This window comes from Dendropsophus ebraccatus, chromosome 11 (genome assembly GCF_027789765.1).
Source record: "Dendropsophus ebraccatus isolate aDenEbr1 chromosome 11, aDenEbr1.pat, whole genome shotgun sequence".
In the NCBI taxonomy this organism is placed as follows: Eukaryota; Metazoa; Chordata; class Amphibia; order Anura; family Hylidae; genus Dendropsophus; species Dendropsophus ebraccatus.
The window spans coordinates 59,430,060-59,443,023 of NC_091464.1; the positions used below are offsets into that span (position 1 = coordinate 59,430,060).

Below are 12,964 nucleotides of genomic sequence, written 5' to 3' on the forward strand. Positions count from 1 at the left end.
AGTTTAAACTAGAACACAGGGAAGCATTGGAACATTTAGCAAAAATACCTCAGTGCTGAATGACAAAATACAGTTACCTAGCAGTGTCACCTCTGGTCCTGTACTTCCCCAGCTGCCCTCTCTTGGAGCATTTCTGGTAGGTACTAATCACTGTATACCAGGAACACCACACAAACCGGACATCCTGGAGATGCCCTGACCCCGGCGTCTACACATCAGTATTCTGCCCTCCTCACAGTTGCTCTCATTCTTACATTTATCCATTTTTCCTACTTCCAACAAAACTGACTGGTCACTTGTTCCGAATATATCCCACCCATCACCCATGACCGACACCATTGTCACCACATCAGCCATGTTATTCAGGTTACCTGTCAATGGTTTCAGTGTTATGGCTTGTGTGTGATTTTACAGGATGAGCTTGAGCTTTTGTAAACTGTGTCAAGTACTGCCATCTTGTGTCCATATTGTGCAACCCTTCTTTCTGCCAGGACTACTAACAAAAGGGCAAAACTCTGAAGACCCTAGTATAAATAAATAGCACAAAAGGTAGGGACCCTGTTAGAGATTTTTCATTGGAGCCCTTGAGTTTCAGGTGATGTATGTCTCCGCATAATAAGCTCATTCCTGTTCAGGGGGGTGTTCTGGTTCTTTCTAAAGTTTACCACATCATGAAACCCCCCATATGGTGCTGTTCTGTAGTTATGGCAGCTGGGGCCCCTCCAAAAACCCCTATGGCTGGCATAAATGTACTCTGCAGGTTGTCAGGGCATGATGGGAGTTGTAGGTTTGCAACGCCTTGAGAGCCACAGGTTGGAGGGTTCTAGTATGCCGCTCCCTCCTGCAGCCATTAATTTATCCTGCATAATGCGATCTGCAAGGTCACCCTTCCCGCCTCCTCTCCCCCCACCAGCCGCCAGCAGCGGGCAGAGACCGGGCGCACTGCAGGCTGACTGACACAAATGGAAAAAGAAAAATTATTTATTTATTTTTTTGCAATTTTTTTCCCTGCCTGAAGATATACTGACATTTCCCAGCCTGCACTGCACACATATTGCTGCAGAGACAGAGACAGAAAGAAAGCTGGAACAATATGATGCATAAAGGAGATCTCTGACCCCCCCCACACACATCATACACACACAACTGCTCCACACATATACACACACACTGACACTCACCTACTCCATACATATACATGCTTATACAGACATGCCTGCTTCACAAATATACATGCCTACTATACTCTTATACACACCTACTCCACACATATATACACACACACCTACTACACACACACACACACCCCTGCTTCACACACACACGCACACACACTTACTCCATGCACATATACACACACACTCCTGCTCCACACAAACATATATATACACACAAACACCTACTCCACGCACATATACACACACCTACTCCACATACACATACACACACCTACTCCACATACACACACACCTACTCCACACACATATATACATACATACATACACACACACACACCTACTCAACGCACACATACACACACACCCACTCCATACACATATACACTACGTTGGCAGTTGCTCGAGATATAGCTCAGTCAAATGGTACATTGTCGTGATGCCAGTGCCAGTGGGGCACACAGTTATGGAGGCACACCTGCTTTTATTTTAATGTGGCTGGCTATATCCTTTCCCCTGTGGTCGGCTGTGAGGGGATCACTTGGGTACTTATCACGGTGGTCCGGAGTGGAGCTGTGACACACATACACACACCTACAACACACATATACACACACCTACAACACACATATACACACACCTACAACACACATATGCACACACCTACAACACACATACACACACACCTACAACACACATACACACACACCTACTCCACACACACATCTACTTCACTCTTATACACACCTACTCCCCAAATATATACACACACACACACCTACTCCACACACATACTGTATATACACACACACACACACACACACTCCTGCTCCACACACACATATATATATATATATATATATATATATATACATACACACACGTACTCCATGCACATATACACACACACACCTACTCCACACACATATACACACACACACCTACTCCACATACATATACACACACACACCTACTCCACACACATATACACACACACACCTACTCCACGCACATATACACACACACCAACTCCACGAACATACACAGACACACACACACACACACCGACTCCACACACCCATACACTGCGGTGGTGGTTGGTTGAGATATAGCTCAGTCAAATGGTAGATTGTCATAACGCCAGTGCCAGTGGGGCACACAGGTATGGAGGCACACCTGCTTTTATTTTAAGGTGGCTGGCTATATCCTTTCCCCTGTGGTCGGTGACCTGCCCGGCTGTGAGGGGGTCCCTTGGGTACTTATCACGGTGGTCCGGAGTGGAGCTGTGACCCACCCGGACTATCGGTACCGCCTCCCACAGAAAGGGGAGATGACTTAAGGATGGAGTAGTGACTGTGTATGTGTCGGAACAATAATCACTGAGTCCTGTTGTCATAAATAAAATCTTCTTTAGGTTACAAACCCACTTGCCGGATCTGCAACGAGTCTCCTTGCTGCGTTTTTGCAGCGAGACTCGCTACCTGATGTATATCCTGCCCGGGATCAGGTAATGTATATCGCCCCCAGCCCCCGGCCGCACGATCGCCCCCAGCCCCGCAGCCCCCGACCGCACCATCGCCCGCAGCCCCCGGCCACACGATCGCCCCCAGCCCTGCAGCCCCCGACCTCATGATCGCCCCCAGCATCGCAGCCCCCGGCCGCACGATCGCCCCCAGCGGGCGATCGTGCAGCCGGGGGCTGCGGGGCTGGGGGCTGCGGGCGATCATGCGGCCGGGGGCTGCGGAGCTGCGGGCGATCGTGCGGCCGGGGGCTGGGGGGCTGCAGGCGATCATGCGGCCGGGGGCTGCGGGGCTGGGGGCGATCGTGCGGCCGGGGGCTGCGGGGCGATCGGGGCTGCAGGGGGGCGGGCAGGATATACATTACCAGGTCCCCGCTCCTGCTTGCTTCGGCGGCTCCCGGCACGTTCCGCCCGGCCAATCAGTGCGCTGCCCCACCGCAGCGCACTGATTGGCCGGGCGGGCCGTGAAGACACCGGGAGCCCCGAAGCAAGCAGGAACGGGGACTCGGTAATGTATAATGTCCGGCGGCCGGGGGGTTAATGGGGCGGGCTGCAGACAAAATCGCAGCAGGGATGTACATCCCTGCTGCGAGTTTCTCTGCTATTGAAAGTATAGGGCCAGGATCTGCAGCGAGTCTCCCTGCAAAAACGCAGCAAGGAGACTCGCTGCAGATCCGGCAAGTGGGTTTGTAACCTTACTGTGAGAATACTTTGAACAGTAGTTGATTATAGACTGCAGATGTGACAGAACAGAATTTGCGCTAAGAGCCCACGGCGACATCTGCAAAGAGTTTGTATGTTCTCTCCGTGTTTGCGTGGGTTTCCTACGTGCACTCTGGTTTCCTCCCACACCCAAAACGTACAGATAGGTGAATTTAGATTGTGAGCCCTAATGGGGACAAGGAGCAATATTGGGCAAAACTATGTAAAGTGCTGCGGAATGTGTGTGCGCTTTACAAATGAAAGCATTATTATTATTATTATTATTATTATTAGAGGAGTTTGTGCTGTAAGTTCAGAGTAGTAGAGAGGAGTTTGTTCTGAGAGTCCCAACCCAGGGTAGAAGTGTGCTCTGCTGGAACTTTAGAAGATGAAGAAGTAGAATACTTAGGAATACTTGAAAGTAGAAGACTTTTCGTGCCCGTGTTTCGACCTCTGTCGTGATACCACCTATTGCCCTACAGTGTTGGATGACCCGTCCTCCCAGGGTGACACAAGCCCCAGACCTTGTTACCTGAGTTGACCAAGGTGGCCAAATTACCTGGTTACATCTGCGCTGCGAGATAGAGTACGTAGGCAGTGGCGTAGCTATAGGGGTCGCAACGGTCACCATGGTGACCGGGCCCCTAGCTACAGGGGGCCCGCTGGGCTCCCCCACCACTTCCTGCCTTTCTGCTCTCCCAAATCAGCTGTGTTAATAGCGGACGATTCGCGAGAACTGCACTGTGATCCTGCAGGCTGCCTAATGCTGCAGTGTGGGGTCTTGATTCCTCCCCTTCACCTGTTTCTTGCTGCACTCTACTGTCCGTGTGGAGGAGGGGGAGGGGCGGGAGAGCATGGTCCGGCACAAGGAGGAAGAGGAGGAGAGAGGCATGGAGCTGTTGAGAAAGTGAAGTTTCCTCATAATAGGTGTGTGTCTGTGCTCTGTGTGTGTCTGAGCTCTGTGTGTGTCTGTGTCTGTACAGTGTGTGCCTGTCTGCCTGTCTCTGTGTATGAGAACTGTGGATGTTAATATGCAATGTGCAAGTGTATGGGTATAAAGTGTGTTTCTCTATGTAATGTTCTCAGTATGTGCATTGTGTGTTTAAAGGATGTACAGTATGTGTGTATATGATATATGTATATGTGTATGCATGTACAGTATGGGTGTGTATATGATGCATGTGCAATATAAGTGTGTATATGATGCATGTGCAATATGAGTGTGTATATGATGCATGTGCAGTATGGGTGTGTATATGATGCATGTGCAATATGAGTGTGTATATGATGCATGTGCAATATGAGTGTGTATATGATGCATGTGCAGTATGGGTGTGTATATGATGCATGTGCAGTATGGGTGTGTATATAATGCATGTACAGTATGGGTGTGTATATGATGCCTGTGCGGTATGGGTGTGTATATGATGCATGTACAGTATGGGTTTGTATATGATGCATGTACAGTATGGGTGTATGATGCGTGGACAGTATATGTGTAGGTGATATATGTGCAGTATGTATATGTGTAGTGTATATAACAGTGTGAACAGGATCCTATGTTGCACCTCGGTGTTGGGTGTGTTTCACTACAGCCGCTCCACAGCTGTCACAATCACGTATTAGTCAATAATGAAACACGTACAATACTTCTTTTCAAATGGTCAAATCTTCATTATTAGCAAATTCCAGCAGCACATACAAATGTACATTAGTAATAACATCCATGTACAACGCGGCTTCTGAGAACATCTATTCTTCCAAGTTCAGTCTTTGACATCTCAGGTGTTGTTCACAGAGGCGAGACAAAAGGTTCCATGATACATGTGCAACATTTCAAGCCTTGACAAAGAGAGCGTTTTCCCTTGAAACGTTGCAGCACCTGAGATGTCAAAGACCTTGGTTTATCCCTTGTAATTACATTGACTTATAGGGCCACTTAATATGGTGGTTTTGGTGGTTTCCTAACAGGAGCTGCGCCTTGGCTGGGTCCTTCCCGGAGGGATATCTGGCTAGTCCTGTGTTTTGAGACTCTTCAATGAGGCTCCATGGGCTCCTCTTTTGCATATTCATGTTTCCCAGGGGGCAATGCACCTAGGACTTCACTGCATTGAGCGCTTTCACTAGCAGCTGGCAGTGTTGTTGTTTGGCTGGTCTCCCTGAGTTCAGCAATCTTTTTCTCTTATGGCTCTACTAGGCATTTCTCCCAACTAGCCAGAATCCTGCTCCACACTGATGAGGGGCAACACCCCGAAACAGCTGTATGTGGATGGTTACCTAGCCTTGGTTTATCCCTTGTCATTACATTGACTTATAGGGCCACTTAATATGGTGGTTTTGGTGGTTTCCTAACAGGAGCTGCCCCTTGGCTGGGTCCTTCCTGGAGGGATATCTGGCTAGTCCTGTGTTTTGAGACTCTTCAATGAGGCTCCATGGGCTCCTCTTTTGCATATTCATGTTTCCCAGGGGGCAATGCACCTAGGACTTCACTGCATTGAGCGCTTTAACTAGCAGCCGGCAGTGTTGTTGTTTGGCTGGTCTCCCTGAGTTCAGCAATCTGTTTCTCTTAAAGACTGAACTTGGAGGACTAGATGTTCTCTGAATCTTGGGCGTATGTGCTGGTGGATATAAATGGAGTCATCAGATATAACTTTTTTGTCCTCTGACTGTGCTCATCCGATGGGTATGCATACTAACCTGCACTGTTAGACATGTTCACGGTGTGGGTTGGGGTGATCTCTGACTTGTCCTCTCCTTAGTGGTTTAGCACTGCATATTTAGAATAAGGGTTGCTTAGAAGAAGAAAAGAGTCTCTGTGTTTCCCATATGTCTGTCCACCACCACACTCCAGACTAGACTACACTGCACTTGTTCTTTCGTCGTTGACAGGGGACCTGGCCGAGCCAGGGCCTAGCTGAACTAGAGCAGGAACCGTCCTGTCTTGCGTCCTCTCTCTACCAAGACTTGGATAAGACTCACTAAGAGTGTCCTCTCCCCATGTGACAACTTCCTACAGGAGGTTTAATGTCCCCTGTGAGTGGTGGAGAAGAAAGTGTAAAGAGAATAGAGATAGGTGAAGAAGAGAATAGAGCTCTTATTGGTGTGCAGATTATAAACAAGCAATAACCCATTGTTCAGTATAGCTGTGCAATATACAAGTGCATATACAAACAATAGGGACATCTAGTGGTAAAACGTAGGCATCACTTCATTACCACTTGTAGTACAGGCTTTTGCGAGGGGTTTATAAACTAATAACACCCGTGGTGGGACACCACATACACACACACACCTACTCCACCCACATATACACACACCTACTCCACGCACATATACACACACACACACACACACCTACTCCACGCACATACACACACACACACCTACTCCACACACACACACACACACACACACACATATATATATATATATATATATATATATATATATATACACACGCACACCTACTCCACACACACACACACACACACACACACACACACACACACACCTACTTCAAATATATACACGCATACACATCTACTTCACACATTGAGCAGAATCTACCATTGTAAGACCACTGCCCTCTCCAAATCAAGTATACATATCTAGAATTTGTAAATCCTTGATCGTCATCTGTCAAGTTTTCTTCACCTTGATTAAATGTTTTGGGAAAGCTGGGTAACCCAAACCAGCCACTTTTATTTTGTCACTTAGCTTTTTCATACTCCTGAATGAAATTATACTCCTGATCTTGTATTAATGCATAAGGTAAGTTTGCTATTCTGGAGTGTGGGAAATCTTGGTACAGGAATGTGAGGCCTATAATATAGTGACAAACGCATCATATGTACAACGCTGTACAAGTGACATCAGGATTATACAGGAATGTGTCATAGAAAAAATGCAGTTATATGTCCTGCTCATTATTATAGGGAACTCCCCAACTTGGGGCCAATGAATCACTGGCGTATCGCATTCCATAATAAATGCAGCCTCCAAACCAGACCCTAAATAACAACTCCCCCCCCCCAATAAATATCCACTCCAAAACAGGCCCTCTAGATAAAAACAGACCCCAGACCAAACCTTCTAAATAAATACAGACCCTAGACCAGACCCCCTAACATATACAGACCTCAGACCAGACCCCTAAACAGATACAGAGCCAAGACCAGTCCACCTAAGCAGAACCAAGATCAGTCCATCTAAATACAGACTCCACTTCAGATCCCCTAAATAAATTCAGTTTTGTCGCATTCACTCATAGTGAACTCTCCTAAGCTAAGGCATACTGTATAAACACTAGCAATTGCAGACACAAGCCCAGGCCTGTCTCTAAACAGGTCATATAAGTAAATATAAATCCTAGACCAGACTTCAGATCAAGTCCACTAAATAACTATAAACCCCAGACCTTCTAAAAAACTACAGACCCCCAAAATAAATACAGAACCAAGCCCAGACCTGACCCTTTAAATCAATAAAGACCCCAAGACCACACCCTCTAAATGAATACAGGCTTCAGACCAGACTCTCTAAAAAATACAGACCCCCAGATAAGACCTAAGTAAATACAAACCCCAAATCAAACTCTCTAAATAAATACAAACCCAAGGTAAGACCTTCCAAATCAGACTAAAAAGCAAACCCTCAAAATAAATGCAGACCCCAGACCAGACGCTCTAAATAACTACAGACCTCAGACCAGATCCCCAGGCTTCTCAGTAACTGTAGACCCCCAAACCAGATTCTTCAAGAAATTCAGACCCCCTAAATAAATATAGCACCAAGACCAGACCTTCTAAACAAACACAGACCAAGTCCACTAAATAATTATAGAGCCCAGACCAGACCCTTCTATTAAAGGGGTTCTCCAGTGGGGGGGGGGGCACTTTTTTGCTGGGGCCGCTCGGATCCCGCCTCTGTCACTGACTGGCTGAGCGGACCTGAGACGGCCGGGGACCGGAGTGCCGTGATGCGGGACCCGCCGCTGGATCCGGGGAGGTGAGTGGACGTCTTTTCCCTCAGCCACCTCCTCCCCGGTCCCAGCAAAAAATTGCCCCCCCCCCCTCTGGAGTACCCCTTTAAATCCATCGCTGAGACCAGGCCCCCAAATAAATACAGACCCTAGACTAGACCCCCAAACAAATACAGACCTCAGACTAGACCCCCTAAATAAATAAATACAACCCCCAGAACTGAATCTGCAGCTGGGTCGAAGCAGAGCCTGGCTATAACTTACAAGGATGGATGCGGTGTCCTCTGCATTTTAATACATGGCTGTTTTTTGTTGTTTTTTTTAGTCCTGTCCTTGTGCAAATATGAAGTGGAAATCTGCATTTCCCTATGTGGGATAATATGGCAGCAGATGTATCCCTTCATGGGTACAGAGAGGCGCAGGCTGATATCTGAGCGAGGTCACACAGCTTTCATATTAAATATTTAACAAAGTTTAACTAAACTGACTGTAGTCCTCGGCGCGCTGCGTTCACTTATCACTACAAAGGCTCTTTGAAGTGAGAAGGATGAGAAATACCTTAATCTTCTCTGTGAAAGACAGAAGGGAGATGCAGATTCAGGGAGCTGGTGGAGTCGACTGCTTAAACTCTTATCTAGCGGAATCACATTATGTAACCGCCTCCAATGCTGCGCAAAACACCGTAAGATCGCAGTCATAAAGGGGGTATTTAAATGGATTAGTTTTTTAATTCAAAATAAATTTGTTATATGTATTTTTTTCATCATATATTCCTTTTCTATTATTCATCCCACAATTTTATATATATATATATATATATATATATATATATATATAATGTGTAACTCTTTAATTCTTTATGTTTACTATACTATACTTTACTATGACGTGACTTTCTCCCAATGGTAAATATATTGTCCCATTTCATCTACTTGATCCTTTTGTTCTCAAGAGATATGCAGCAGTCAGAGGAGTCTGGCAGCATCTTTCTCCTCTCTCCCACATGAGCGTTTTACCAAGAAGCGGAAGGTCACTCTGTCAGCTATTTCGACACTTGCTATAAGTCTTATAGCAATGAGTGGAGAGTCGGTCACACAAGTACATTGTTCATTTGATCATTAGGGGTCCCGCAAGTTGGACCCCCACTAATTACACATCCTGTGGTTAGGTCACCTCTTCCTTTTTCCTTTAAGGACCCTAATTTTTCAGGACACGTCCCCCCCACCTTTAAACAGGCCCACGCCTGTCTCAGCATATCTACAGTTCCCACTTTTGAGACATATTTTGGAAATGTAGAAGAATAAAATAATTCAGGTCACTGTCTTCCTTATACTCTCATTGGCTTTTTTCCCTTACTAGGTCTAGTTGGGCCTTAGAGGTTTCTTGTTTGTGCTGGACATGTGTATAGTTACCTGCATAGTACACACTTAAATAGATGTCTCCGCAAACTCAGCATGCAGTGGTCCTCTATGGGCATTCACAAAAAGGTTCACACACTAGACCTTTTGCCTGCCTCTGTCCCACATCTGACCTTGTAAGCTCACCTCTACGTCTTTGACCATAACCTCCTGAAACCTCTGTTTTTTTCCAGCTGCCCCCCCTTCCCCCCAGTCCAGAACCTTGCCTGTTCTTGTAGGGACCTTATACACTTTAAACTATCAAACACTCTCAGACTTCTAACTCCCACTCTCCACCATATTTTCTTTCAACAACACAAATGCAGCCCCTACCTATTACAACTCCACAATTACCTTAGCTCTTGACTCTGTTGCCCCTCTAATGCACAAAAGAACCTAACAAATCAACAGACAGCTGTGGCACTACAACCAAACCAAATTACTAAGGTGAGTGTCTTGGGCCCCTCAATGGCGCTGAAAGAAAACCCACTCTAAGGATGCCTTCACACACCGGATCCGCAGCGGATTTCACACTGTGGATTTGCAGCTAAATCCACTGCTGATCCAGTGCCAGTGACATCCTGCTGCTTGTATATAAATTAACACCCCAGCGGTCAGAGCATAGCGAGTGATTTACTAAGCGGCCTGTTACTGATGCATCCTATCTTACCTTATCCACAACCCTGCCTCAGCCTTTGTCCCAACACTAACTCATCTCTTTAATCTATCACTAACTAATGGCATCTTTTCCTCACCATATAAACATGCAACCATCACACCCATCCTTAAAAAGCCTTCCCTTGACCCTGCCTCCTTACCCAGCTATTGGCCCATCTCACTTTTATCCTTTGCCTCAAAACTCCTCCAACAACGTGTCTACCATGAACTATCCCCCCCCCCTCATCCAACTTGCTCTTTGACCCCCTGCAATCTGGTTTCTGCCCCAACCACTCCACTGAAACTGCTCTCACCAAAGTTGCCATTGACCTGCTAACTGCCAAATCCTCATACCACTACTCTCCTTCTCCTTGACCTATCTTCTGCCTTTGACAAAGTTGACCACTCCCTCCTCCTACAAAATCTTTCATCCATTGGTGTCACTGACTCGGTCCTCTTCTGGATTTCATTTTATCTTTCCCACTGCACTTCAGTGTCTCCCACTCCCATACCACCTCCTCTTTTCGCCCCCTCACTGTTGGTGTCTCCCAAGGCTTCATCCTAGGGCCTCTTCTCTTCTCCAACAATACTTCTGGCCTGGGACACATCATAGAATCCCACAGCTTCAAGTACCACCTCTATGTCGATGACACTCAAATCTATATCTCTTGTCCGGATGTGAAGGCTCTGCTATCCAGGATCCCAAAGTGTCTATCAGTGTCTATCTAACTCAACATGGACAAAAACAAACTAATCATGTTTCCTCCATCTCGCTCCACCCATACCCCAAGTCTACTATCATGGGGTCACCTTTGACCCTGGATCACCTCCTGACACCTTCACCTCAAAAACATTTACTGAATCCACTCTTTTCTCAACTTTGACTCAACAAAACAATTTGTACATGCTCTCATTATATACCACTTGGACTACTGCAACATCCTCCTCTCTGGCCTTCCATCTAACACGCTTGCATGACTCCAGTCTATCCTCAACTGCTGCCTGACTAATCTGCTTCTCCCCTTACTGTGCCTCTTCCCTCTGCCAATCCCTTCACTGGCTCCCATTGCCCAATTAATTCATTTAAATTCATTAATTGCCATTTAAATTACCATGATTTACAAGGCCATCCACAACCTGTCCCCTCCGCATATCTCTGACCTGATATCCCACTACCATCCCTCACACACCCTTGAATCCTCCAATGACCTCTGTTTATGCTCCCCCCTAATTCGTACCTCACACAGAAACCTCCAAGATTTTGCCTGAGCTTTCCCCATAGTCTGGAACTTGCTATCCCATCTAAACCCATCTCTTTAAAGTAGGCTACAAACTACATTAACTGCACCACACTTTGACTAACTGCCCCTTACCTCTATTCCTATGTACCAGTCTACCATTCACCTTATTCATGTGCCAGTCTACCATTCAAATAATAATAATAATAATAATAATAATAATTTGTGTAATATATCTTATCAGATAAAAATGCTTCCAACTTATTTTTATCATGTATCCTTCCCACTTAAAAGTCACCCATTCTCAAAATCTGCTAAACAATGACTTATGTTTCCGTGTTACAACTTTAAATCTAATCCCCAAGCTGCTACAAGTTTATGAAAGGGGGGATGAGGAAAGTGGCAGGGGAAGTGCAGAGAGAGAATGAAAGACAACTTGCAGAGCTAAAAGACAACTTGCAGAGCAAAAAGCTTCTATAAAATCTGTCTGAAAAGACGGATGAAATACAACCAAAAAAAGACGGTGTGGAAAGATAGCCTTAAAAGGGTTTGGACACACAAAAGCATCTTCATATAGAGAGGATTACTTTAAATGAACTTCCCCTTTAAATTCTTTATCCATGGCGTTGTGATGGGAACATTGTGCATAGAGATGATGTGTAATTGCAATCAATCTTGTAATAATGGTGGAGGTTGTAGCTATAATTCCTAGCATCTGTGCCGCTCTCCATACTGTACTATAAACTGCTGCCTCTTCATCACAGAGATCTACCCGGTGCCAATTTTCCTGACTGAACAGTCCATTAAGTATTGGTTAATATACGAGCCACACGTCTGCCTTGTCTTTACAAATGTACGTTTTCTGCCAAATGAACGTCTGAAGTGCTCTGCCGGTTTATAGTTTGTTATATCAGGGCAATTAACTCCGCGATGCACAGAATCCTCGCTGTGCTGCGCCCTTGTCTCAATCACCCCATCCAAAAACATAAAACATAAAAAACATTGCCTTTTTATTATTTACTTGGTTTTTTAAAAGCAGATAAATTAATGTTTTATAGCGTTTCAATGAGAATGTGAACCCCTTTAAATGAATGACCCCTCTTGTTAAATTTCTAACTCTACATAGGTTTCTAAACATCAGTTTAACCCCTTTACGTTTTATGTACATACAGGGCAGGTGCTGGCTGTATTCTGTAGCTGACACCTGTAGGGTAACTCTGATACTCTAACTCATGGGTCTCCAAACTGCGGCCCTCCAGCTGTTGCAAAACTACATTTCCCATCATGCCTGGACA

The 12,964-nt window shown here is 45.7% G+C and overlaps 1 protein-coding gene across 5 annotated transcripts in view; it reads left to right on the top strand.

Moving 5' to 3' along the window:
- The window catches only part of DSCAM (DS cell adhesion molecule), a 312,819-nt gene that overhangs the window by 165,022 nt on the left and 134,833 nt on the right, over positions 1 to 12,964 (top strand). The gene's annotated exons all lie outside the window — the stretch shown is intronic.